This window comes from Chelonoidis abingdonii, chromosome 5 (assembly GCF_003597395.2).
Source record: "Chelonoidis abingdonii isolate Lonesome George chromosome 5, CheloAbing_2.0, whole genome shotgun sequence".
Taxonomy (NCBI): domain Eukaryota; kingdom Metazoa; phylum Chordata; order Testudines; family Testudinidae; genus Chelonoidis; species Chelonoidis abingdonii.
The window spans coordinates 115,221,291-115,233,140 of NC_133773.1; positions in this window are offsets into that span (position 1 = coordinate 115,221,291).

The following is an 11,850-nucleotide window of genomic DNA, read 5'->3' on the forward strand; positions in this document are numbered from 1 at the left end:
GGAGTTGCTAGGGTAAAAGTTCTCCGAACGTGCACACACGGCGCGTACACCCCTACTGGAATGGATATGAGCAAGCACTCGAAGAAGCTATGATATGGTGCCTAACAGGAAGAGGTAAATTTCTCCTCCTGAAGTCCTTGCAAACTCTTCATAAGCATTTGACTTACAATGGAAATCTATTTGCATTCTAAGACACATACTGGGCAGCCAGCAGTTCCGAACTTTTTTGTCTGGTGAAACCTGTCTTAAGGCATGTCACTTCTAGATGACCTGCATTTAACTTCAAGACCTCTCCAAGGTGGGCTTCAAAGGGCTGATACCAAAGGCAGTACATTAGCATCCCCCTCTTAGAGGAGTTGTGTACAAGGCCACAATAACACACATTTGCATTTTTACTACATTGGACCCCAAAGATATTAAACCAAATTCTGTAAGATTTAATGTAATTCAGTCAAGTTTATCTTAATTCCATAAAAGTTTGTCTAGAATATTGCAGGATACTGTCTCTGTCACAACAGTGAAATCTTGGACACTACATATGTATACACCCACCATTTCTTCTCCTGTAGCCATATGCTATGGACCACTCTTTCAGTCACATATTCCTATTTTTAAAACCTTCACTCCAACACTCTTTTTCACTAAGCCCTAGACATCAGAGAGACCAAGAAAGAGCTCCCATGCCCAGACTAAACACAACATAGCTGGAATTACAATTTTTGCTTTATTGAACCTTCTCTTCTATTTTCACTGAAAAGGAAACATTTATGGCATTGGTATAAACATGCGATACACAGATGTTTGTAGTTCTCAAAAGCCCTAACTTTGCCTCTTTATTTAATCACTTGCTGAAGCTGTTTATCTGACTGTCCTATAGACTATGTTCCTTAATTCATAAATGCCATTAATGTGGCTCATTCTGCATATAGTTACAGGTAAAAAGGAGTTAATAGACCATATTGTATAAAAATATGTTTAAAGACTAATAGATTTACAGACACCATGGACCATGGTCAGACTTGAGTTATCCTAAATGAATCTCTATTCTCATAAGAGGCACAACTTAGGGCGGAATATTTCATATTCTGTGTTTTCCATTTTTCTCTCTGATTCAAGTTTGTCCTGGTCTTATAGTCTAAAAGAACTCCTCAGACCTGCTTGTGTTTCCCGATCTAAACATCTCCCACTGTTTAAAATATTGTATCAGTGTTCAAATGAATACACCTGCAGCCTAACTACTGGTCATTTAGGAACTAGCAAGTTCAATTATCCCTCTTCAGCCTTGTATGCTAATCTTACACTCTACTTCAAAGAGGAGAATTTTTTTAATAAGCAATCATCCATTCCTGCCTCAGTTCAAACCATCTCATTATTTACCTGGGAATTTAGAGAGGTATGGGAAAAAGCTCTGTTCTTTTATGAGTTATTGTCTAGGTGATCAAAGGAAACCATTTAGTATGAAGATAAAAAAGACTGGCTCTGAGCAGCTGGCTCAACCAACTCCCAAAGTCCACAACCTCTGATATAATTACAGTGATTTTACTATTAAATAACTTTTTTATTACAAATAGTGGGGGGGAAACCCACCTTCACGACTGTTTTTCTTTACAAAGGTATGATGAAGCTAGGCTTCACATCTATATTCTAATTATTAGTAAAAAAAAAAATCACTATTGACTATATGGTTCTCTCTTAATAACCTCAAATTATGCAAACATCCCTTTGGCATGGCCAATAATGCCTGATAAATCACTGGTGACCCACAGATAACCCAGATTTTCTTTCTATGTACATACACTGTTCAGATTTTTTTAAATCTGCTCACGTACAACACTTATTTATAAAAGCTAAAAGTGGAGATTGTAGGGTGAAACATCACGGGACATGTCACGTCCCAGGCTGTTAATGAATTATGGCAACAATACGATATAGTATGCACAATGAACCCATGCTTTTCTGGGCTGACATCCTTTATCAGCTGAAAATTTCAAGAGCTGTAGTTTGCAGAAATACTATTTTTGTGGGGAAAAACAAAACTATGACCCCCATACACTCAGAATTCTGTTTCTTATCGTAAGTGATGTGTTAAATAGGATCCAGCTCCTACTGAAATACAAGAAACTAAGCACAAAATTCCACTTGTGGTCTTGAGTCTCATGCTTCACAACCAACCCATTAATTCAATATGGTATATCACCTTTCCATACTACAGGTGGAGATGAACAAAGGCTTGGGAATAGAAGCTGTTTTTCAGGGATCACCTGGCATTGGCCACTGTCATTAGACAGGACACTGGGCTAGATGGGCCTTTGCTCTGACCCAGTATGGCTGTTCTTGTGTTCTTGAAAATATTAAAGTAGTTCTACTGGGGAGTAGGGGGAGATGTAGGTAGCTGCTAGTCTGGGGACAGTGAAGGTATCTTTCTGTCTTCTTCATCTCTGGTTTTGTTGAGTCAGTAGACTGCACTCTTCCCTGCCAGTTGGTACTGAACCAATACCCCAGCATGGTTTTAGATGATTTAGAGCTGTTCTTGTTTGGGACAGGTCTAAAGCTGCTGCCCTGACCATTTGTTGGTATTAAAGGTCTGATGGTAATTTACATGAGTAGGGATGTTGGTCCTTGTGTCCTTCCTAAATTCCATTATGAGTAATTGTATCTTGTCCTTCTAAACCTCCCCCTGTGGCTTTAGTTGGCTCAGGTACCCTTCATTTCCTGTCTGAAAATGTGCCATAGCATTGCAGGGGTGTTAAAACAGTTGCTAGGTTTTACCTCCATATGGGAAATGTTTCCTACCATAAATATTTGGAGATAAATTCTATCCTTGGATATGTGCAAGCAACTCCTATTGAAGTCTGTGATCGGCATAGTTTCATCCAGAGGCTGGATGAAAGACGGTATAGAAATGAAAGATGGTCATGATTAGCATTTCTTCAATTATTTTGCAAATTTCACTGTCACTTAAAAAGAATTCTAACAGCCAAAAATGTGTTTGCTTTTTTCCCTTTAAATGAAAAACCAGATTCCTTCCCACTGCAGGCTCATCTCATTATTTTGTCCTTTTTATTGACACCTTTTAATCGGGTTTTTAAGCTAATTAGAAGTTCAAACAAAAATACAACGTCCGAAAAGTTTGGTCACCCATTATGTGCACATGCCTTCACTGGTTCCTCACTTTTTCAAGTATCTTGTCTCCTACCTCTCTTCTCCCAATATCTCATAGCTTACAATCTAGTTTCACAATTTATTCAGTGATGGAGCAAATAAGTTATCTGAGCAGGGACCATGTGCAATTTGTGTGAGGCACCTAGCACATTTCTTGGTGCTGGAAAACAAAAAAAACTTGGTTGCAGATTTTAGTAATATGCATCTAAATAATTGTTTTTTTATGATACTCTTGACACACACAAAACAACATTCTGTCCAAAAGGAAAGGTATTTCCCCTGCCAAGTTGGAGGGAGCCAGGTTTGGGAGGTAGGTAGGAAAGAAGTAAAGTTGTCATTGAGCCTGCATCCCCCATCTTAATAGCTTATATCCGACAATGAGCTAGAAGAATTTTTACATCAATGTAGTATCTGACTAGTTTCCTCCTGGCAGATCCCTGGACCGTTGTATCCAGTGAGCCTTGTGACCTGATGGTAGACTCTGCCCGGCTGTCCATAGTGTATCTTTGTATTCAGGAGGGTTAACAATTAATGGTGGTGTAGCCTTTTTTAATTTATCCAAAATAAATATCAAGTTTTTTTTTTAAAAAAAGGGAGGGGGGAGGCATGCCATCTCAGTTTTAATGGCCAGCACAGTCTAGTGAAATAGAGGAAAAACTGTCTTCTTTGAGATAAAGGTGGCTTGAACAAACACATGTTTGATCAAAAGTGATGTTCTTACTAAAGTTTTAAAGGGAGGAGGCTCAGAAGAGCAGAGGGCTCCAGAGGAAGTAGTTTGTGATTCCTTCTTGGGAGAAGGGAGATATGTTTGGGGTTACAGAGTCTGGCAAGAAGCCAAATGAACTATATACTATGAATCCCTGGGAGGTGGGAATTCAGCTAGTAAACTAGGTGTGGGGAACCTCCAGCCAGCTGCTGCTTTTCATCTGGCCTGCAGCAAGTCTCTGCAGTGGGCCAGAAACCCTGAACCTCAATGCCCTCCCCATGGGGCTGGACCCACAAGCACCGGCTCACTGACATGTCCCTGCGGCCCCTAGGTGGGGGGCAATCAAGGAAGCTCCGCACACTGCCCTAGCCCCCAGTGCCAGCCCCACAGCTCTCATTAGCCGGCAACTGCGGCCAATGGAATCTGCAGGGGTGGGGTGGGGGGGTGTGTGTGGGTGGGTGGGGGTGTGTGTGTGTGTGTGCAGGCAGCGCACACAGTCACCTGGTCCTCCACCTAGGGAGCCTACCTTAGCCGCACTGCACTGCCGACCAGGAGCTGCCCATGGTAAGCACCTCCCAGCTGCAGCTTGCACCTGCAACCCCTCCCAGCTGCAGCTTGCACCTGCACCCCCTCCTGCATCCCTACCCCAGCCTGGAACCCCCTCCTGCACCCAAGCTCCCACCCAGAGCCCAAACCCCTTGACCCCAGCCTGAGTCCCCTCTCACACCCTGAACCCATTTCTGGCCGCATCCCAGAGCCTAGGGAAGACTTGAGCCTCTGCACAGCCTGCAAGGCTGGAGTCACAAGCACTGGCTTGCCCCTCTGCAGAGGTGGGGAGGGGGAAGCCCCAAGCCTCTGTGTATGTGGCCCCTGACTGATTTTTGGTAGAAAAAAGGTTCCCCACCCCTGGTTTAGGTCTAAGATACACAATCTACAGCTCCTATTTCTAGGCACAGTGCCAATCTTTTTATTCTTCTCAAAATTCCACTAGAAAGAACACTTAGGATTTGATTTTGTATGTTGCTGAACGTACTCAGCTCCCAGTAACAGCCCAAGATGCACTCAGCACTACTCAGAATTGCATTCTCAGTTTTTCCTTGGACTTCATGAATGAAAACAGAACCGAGCACTTCATTTATTACAATGCTTCATTGGTTGTACAAACAAACGGTCATGAAAACTATGGTCTAGGAAGCAGTAATTCAAGCTCAGTTTTAAAAAGTCAAGAATTTTTACTTCTAAGTCAATTGAGGCAGAAGTTGTTGTTGTTGTTGTTGTTGTTTTGACTTGTTCACATCCTGATGCCCTTAAATATATTTTACTCCCATTTTAATCAGTGGGAGCCCAGCACACTTAGCATGGCTGCATTTGGCCCTTAAATGTCTGTCACTGATTATACAACACATCTGCACTATTACCACTGATTACAAGAACAGATTTGTCAACAACAGAAGAGACCTTAGCATAAATAGGATTAAAGTCACCAAATATTTTCATGATGTGTGACAGAGCAGACAATATTCAGGAAATGGTGAGAGAAGGTGTAAGCATAGTGAATTCTTATGTGAACACAAGAAAAATATTAAATGATTCCTATTTTAACCAGACAGAAAATATATTCACATTACCTAATCTTTATAATCTAAACCAACAAACATCAGAATTTACCTATAAGATACATAATAAAATCAATTATGTTGGCAGAGATCCATATGCTCATCTCAGGACAGAGTGGTAAGGTGCTTTAAGTCACCTTGATGCCTTCTAGTCCTGGGGTTGTCTGGCCACAAAGCTGGCATCCTCCATGAAGTAGAGCAGTGTCTGGATTTCTCTGTTTTAGACCCTATTACCTATGGCTGTGATGCAGCAAGGCTCTTAAGCATCTGCCGAATTTTAAGAACATGAGCAGTTCCATTGATTTCAGTAGGTCTACTCATGAATCAAGTTAAGCAGACACTTAAGTGTTTTGTGAGATGGGGGCTGTTATAAACAGATGGTTAAGGGTTAATGTCTCTTTTACCTGTAAAAGGTTAAGAAGCTCAGTGAACCTGGCTGACCCCTGACCAGAGGACCAATGGGGGGACAAGATACTTTCAAATCTTGGTGGAGGGAAGTCTTTGTTTGTGCTGTTTGTTTTGTTCATTGTTCGCTCTTGGAGCTAAGAGAGACCAGACGTGCACCCCAGGTTTCTCCAATCTTTCTGAAAGTCTCTCATGTTCAAAATAGTAAGTACTAGCTAGGAAAGGCAAATTAGTCTTATGTTTGTTTTCTTAACTTGTGAATGTGTATTTTGCTGGAAGGATTTTTTACCTCTGTTTGCTGTAACTTGAATCTCAGGCTTGGGGCATGGGGGAGTCCCTCTAGTCTATGTGAGCTGAATACCCTGTAAACATTTTTCCATCCTGATTTTACAAAGAATTTTTACTTTTTTCTTTAATTAAAAGCTTTCTTTTTTAAGAACCTGACTTTTTTTCCCTTGCCTAAGACCCAAGGGGATTGGGTCTGAACTCACCAGGGATTGGTGGGGGGAAAGGAGAGGGGGAGAAGGTTAATTCCTCTCTGTTTTAAGCTCCAAGGAGTTTGGATCAGTGTAGCCTCTCAGGGTAAGCCAGGGAGGGGAAAGTCTGGGATGGGGGATGGTTTATTTCTCCTGGTTTTAAGACCCAAGGGGTTTGGGTCTTGGGTTCCCCAGGGAAGGTTTTGGGGGAACAAAGTGTGCCAAACACTATATTTTGGCTGGTGGTAGTGCTATCAGATCTAAGCTAGGAATTAAGCTTAGTGTCCATGCAGGTCCCCACTTTTGGATGCTAAAGTTCAAACGGGGGGAGGGAGGGGAAATACCTTGACAGGGGCTTAGATTCCCAAGGTGCTGTTCTGGAAGCTGGGAATAGCTTGAGAATTACAAACATCTTGCCCTGGCCCCTTGTCTCCAGATGTACTCGATATGCAGGAGGATGGGAGACTACTGATGAAGGGGCTGTTTGGAGGACTCTATGCCACTGGGAGATTCCACTATGAAAGACTCTTCCACTTACCAGTTAAATTGGCTTTAAGGCTGCTTTTTAGTACTTAACAGGAAAGAGGAGCTGACCTGTTCTCTTAGCTGTAGAAAATATATTGAATATTTCTTAGTTTTTGTTTTGTTGAACTCTGCATTTTTCTTCAGTTCATCGGGGATGCCAAGTATTGCCTTCTGACTAACTAAATTTCCCAGTTGCTTCAAATGAATGTGGTACTATTCTTTACTTCCTGTCTGAAAATTTTTTGCTGAGTTGATGATTCTTTGAGATAGCTGCATTTCAGTATTTGTATAATGAAGGGATACCTGTACTGTAAGTGTCTTTACAAAATTTTACTATGAAGTACCTGAGTGCTTATAAAATGCATTTAATGAATTAATAGATGATATCCTAGAAAGTGCAGGGATTCTAATTCAAATCTCAGACCAACTCTAAATACTTCCATGCAGTGAGGACATCTTTTCTATATTCCCTTTCTCATGATGTCAAAGATTTTTTTTTTTTTCCAAAGGATCTGAACAATTTGACAGGGACCAGAGGGGGATTCTGGATGCTTTGTGGTAGAATGAGTCAAAGTTTTGTTGCCAAGGACTGGGTAATGCTTGACCTCATTTCTTCAGAGAGGATGGGGGAAAAAAAAAAAATTACTGTGTCAGTGGAGCTCCAAATGTTCCATATAAATGGAACTGCTTTTCAATCAAACAATACTCTGTGATTATGTATTTTGGGAAATAGTTCATTTAAAAAAATTGATCAGTAGAATTAAGACCCCTATTAAGAGTAAATCATCTGGATTAATTTTCAATGAAAGCATAAGTTGGCTGTTTTTAAAATAAAACAAATATTAAATATGCCTCTGTCAAAAATAGTAGTATGCACTGGTCTAAAGAAGTAAATATTAGGTAGTGTGAGGAATGAGTTTTCACAGATGAGTGGCAATTCAAGATCTTTAGTAAAATAGTGCCTGATCTTACAGTCATTGTACCCATGAACTCCCAAAGAAGTCCCATTGACATCAGCAGGGGTTCCACAAGTAGAACTGCTATTCGATCAGACTCTAATTAAAAATTGATGCCAAATGTGCATATATAGCACCTTTCATCCCAAAGGAGGGGTAGTTATTAGCAAAGTTTACACATACCTAGAATGCAGCACCTCTTGGGTGGTAGAAGGGCAACCAGCCATCACAGTAGAGCAAACCTCTGCTCTCACAAAAATTGACATGGAGTCTTTAATGTACGTGCAGAGCAGATAGCACCTGGGTTTTAAAGATCTCATCTGAAAGGCCCACATAGCACTACAGTAATACAAGTGCTAAACTGACTTCAGTACAGATTACTGTATTATTTATCTATCCTGAAAGCACTGACTTCATCAACACTGCCAGAATCTGAATTGGCAAATCTAGGCATTTCATGCTTGATGTGTAGATTATTAACCTAAAAGTACTGTACAGTTCTATGGGAATATCTTCAATGCTGAGGGCCTGCCAACATGATATCCTTTATTGGTCTGTCTTAAAAAGCCTGGCCCCAAATTTTCAAAATGAACAGGCTGCAGTTAAGCTTTTTAAACCCATAAAACATTTGAAGAGGTTCTGAGCATCTGGAGCTACCACTGACTTCCGTGGAAAATCAGGCCACTTAATTAAGTGTCTAATATGGTTCAAGGCCCTCAAATTTGACAATTTTGTCCCTGATCATCAATGCATTCTCATCTCTCATTCCTGCTGAGAACTACATGATACAGTAACTCTACACTTGCAGTTGTCCTGGTTAAAGTTGCAGAGAATCCTGAGGCACCTTATAGACTAAACGACGTTTTGGTCATGAGCTTTCATGCGTGAATACCACTTCGTCAGTCCATGAATGTAAGTCGGAAAATTTCCATAGGGGCAGGCTGTGAGCCATTTTTGTCTTTTTTTCGTTGTATATGGGTAATTTTGTGTAGTTGTCTTTATTATTATTTCTATTCGTATTGTATGGTGTTATTTTTATATTATCATCGTGAAAGCGGTTTTATACGGCTTTTGTTTAACTTCTTTTTATTTTTTTTATTCTTCAGTTTACTCAGATCTCTCTTCTCACGGGTTACGTATTAAGTTTGTGTAAGCTGTGGGCCGTTTGTGTAGGGACATAGAGCTGTTTCCACTCTGCAGTGTGGTGGGTAGGTATAGTGTGATGGACGATAACGAGTGTAATGTCAGAGTGAGAGATGAGCCCTGTTTAGCAGTTGATGGTGTGAAAACACAGGGAGAGAAAAGCTGGTTGTGTAGTGGTGGCAAGCCATTTCACCGTCTTTGTTCAACCCTGAGCTGATGGTGTCCAATTTGACATAATTTGAGCTCAGGCAGCAGTTTCTCTTTGAAGTCTGTGCCGGAAGTTTTTTTTTTTTTGCTGCAGGCGATGCCACCTTAAGGCATCTGGCTATAGTGTGGCCAGGGAGTTGAAAAGTACTCTCTACAGGTTTTTGTTATATTGACCATTACTGATATTGATTGTGTCCCATTTCATCCTTTTCGTCAGAGACTGTCAGTTTGGCCGATGTACATAGCAGAGGGGCATTGCTGGCTATATGATGGTGTACTACATTGTGGACGTGCAGTCGTGATGAACCGGTATCGTGGTGGTTGTGGTGATCGGCGTTACGGGTCCTGTGATTGGTCGTCGCCAGGGTGTAGATATGTGGGCCGAGTTGGCATCGAGTTTGTTGCACGGATTGGTTCCGAGCTAGAGCTCCTATGGTGCGTGTGTGCAGTTGCTGGTTGGAGATATGTTTTCAGTGGCAGTTGTCTGTGGGTGAGGATTGGCCTACATCCCAAGAGCCCTGTAAAAGTGTTGGATGCAGTTGTCCAGGGATGGTTTGTAGATCCCTGATGATGTGTTGGAGGGTTTAGCTGGGGCTACGTGATGGCCAGTTGGAGTTCCTGTTGTTTCTTCCTTGGGTTTGTTTGCATAGGAGAGGCTTTCTGGGACACCTCTGGTCTCTGTTGATCTGTTCCTGTATTTCCTCGTACAGGGCGATTGTAGTTTTGGAGAATGCTTGGTGGAGATTTGTAGGGTCTCGTTGGGGTTGGTGAGCAGCAAATGCGGTTGTACCTAGTGCTTGGCTGCCCGAGACCAATGATCATGTAGATGCTGCCCGGGATGGAAGCTGGAGGCATGAAGGTAGCATAGCGGTCAGCTAAGGTTTTCGATTTATAGGGTGGTGTTTAATGTGACATCCCTTATTGCCACCTACGGTGCTCTAGAAAGTGGACCTCCCGGTAGATTGGTCAAGCGCGTGAGGTTGATGGTTGGGGTTGGAGCTGTTTGAAATTGTGCGGGAATTTTTCAAGAGTCTCCTTCCATGCGGGTCCGATGATTGAAGATGTCATTATCAAGTAGCGTTAGGTAGAGAAGGCCGTGAGTATGGGGAGAGCTGAGAAGCGTTGTTCGCCGGTCAGCCATAAAAAGAATTGGCAATGTGGGCCATGCGGTGCCCATTAGCAGTGCCACTGATCTGGATGATATTATTGTCATCAAATTTGAATAGTTATGCTGTGAGTGATAAAGCACAGAGCGCAGCAGGCCAGATTGTGCTGTTGACATCATTCAGGGACACTGTTCTGACAGCTTGTGATCTCATCTGTGTGGTGGGATTGATTTGTGTAGCGAGCCTCTACATCCCATTGTGGCTAGGATGGTGTTTTCGTGGAGTGACAATGATTGTAGTTCCTCGAGGAAATCAGTGGCTGTCACCAGCGATAGCATAGCGGAGTTCTGGGTGGCATAGCGGTCTGCAGTTAGAGTAGTCCCATATCCAGAGAGTCCTTCAGTGAGAGTTGCCAATGCCTGAGATGATAGGGCGTGGGCCAGGATGTTCCGTGGACTCCTACGTTTGGATCTTGGGAGCTAGAATAGAATAAGCTGGTCGGCTTCTAAGTGTATGTCTGATTTATCCCGTGTTACGTGTAGGCGTGCTCCTCGAGTAAAGCTGCAGTTTCTTAGTGATTCCTCGTGGGATCTGAGGAAAGTGGCTTTGTAGAATTTGTGTATTGGAGAGTTGTATCTTCGGCCGCTACTTTTCCGGTCGTCAGAACCTGTTCATGTGAGCAACACACCTCCTTTATCAGCTCTTTTGATGATGTCAGGTGGGTTTCTGGAGGCTTGGATGGCAATTGTGTTCTGCCGACCTCTAGGTTATGAGGCAAGCGATAGTTGTTTTTCCCACATTCTCTGCCTATGTGTTCACGTCGCAGAAGGCCATTGCAATGTATAGGTCCAGATGTCATTTCGACCCTCAGGAGCGATCACTGTGCAGTTCTTCTTCTTGTGCTGTTGGTGGGGCGTACTGCTGTATCAGTGCACTGTTCAGTGTTGTCTCGAAGTGATTCGTGGAGCTCGGACGATGGCGAAAGTGGCTTCCCAGATCCACAGACTGTATCATGTTGGTGGAGTGGCGGGGCAGAAGCAGTCCCCAGCTAGGACAGACTTTTCTTCTGGGCTGTGTGTGTAGTTGGATGGATTGACGATATTGCTGGGTGGGTTAGGGGTACCACGGTTGTGGCCCCATGTGTCAGGTAGGAGTTTAAAGTTGTTTCATTGTGATGTTGCTGATCAGTTAGGGAACATGCTCATTTAAAGTTATGCAATGCTCCCTTATAACATCATTTGGCAGCTGCCTGCTTTGTCACTTGCTTTGTCCACTGCTTGCAGGAAGAGCAACCCATTGCGGTTAGCTGGTGGAGGCTTGGAACCAGAGTGGACCGGCAGCCCCCCATCAGCTCCCCGCTCCCTTAAGTTCCCTGTGTGGCAGTCACCCAGCAGGCTATCAGTTGCCAGGCAGGTCAGCTGTCCCTCCCCCCACTGCCATGTGCTGCTCCTGCCGTCTGCCTTGGAGCTGCTCCTAGAGACTCCTGCTTGCTGTGCAGGGGGGAAGGGGTGGGCTAATGTCAGGGTGTCCCCTGCTCCTGCACCCTGC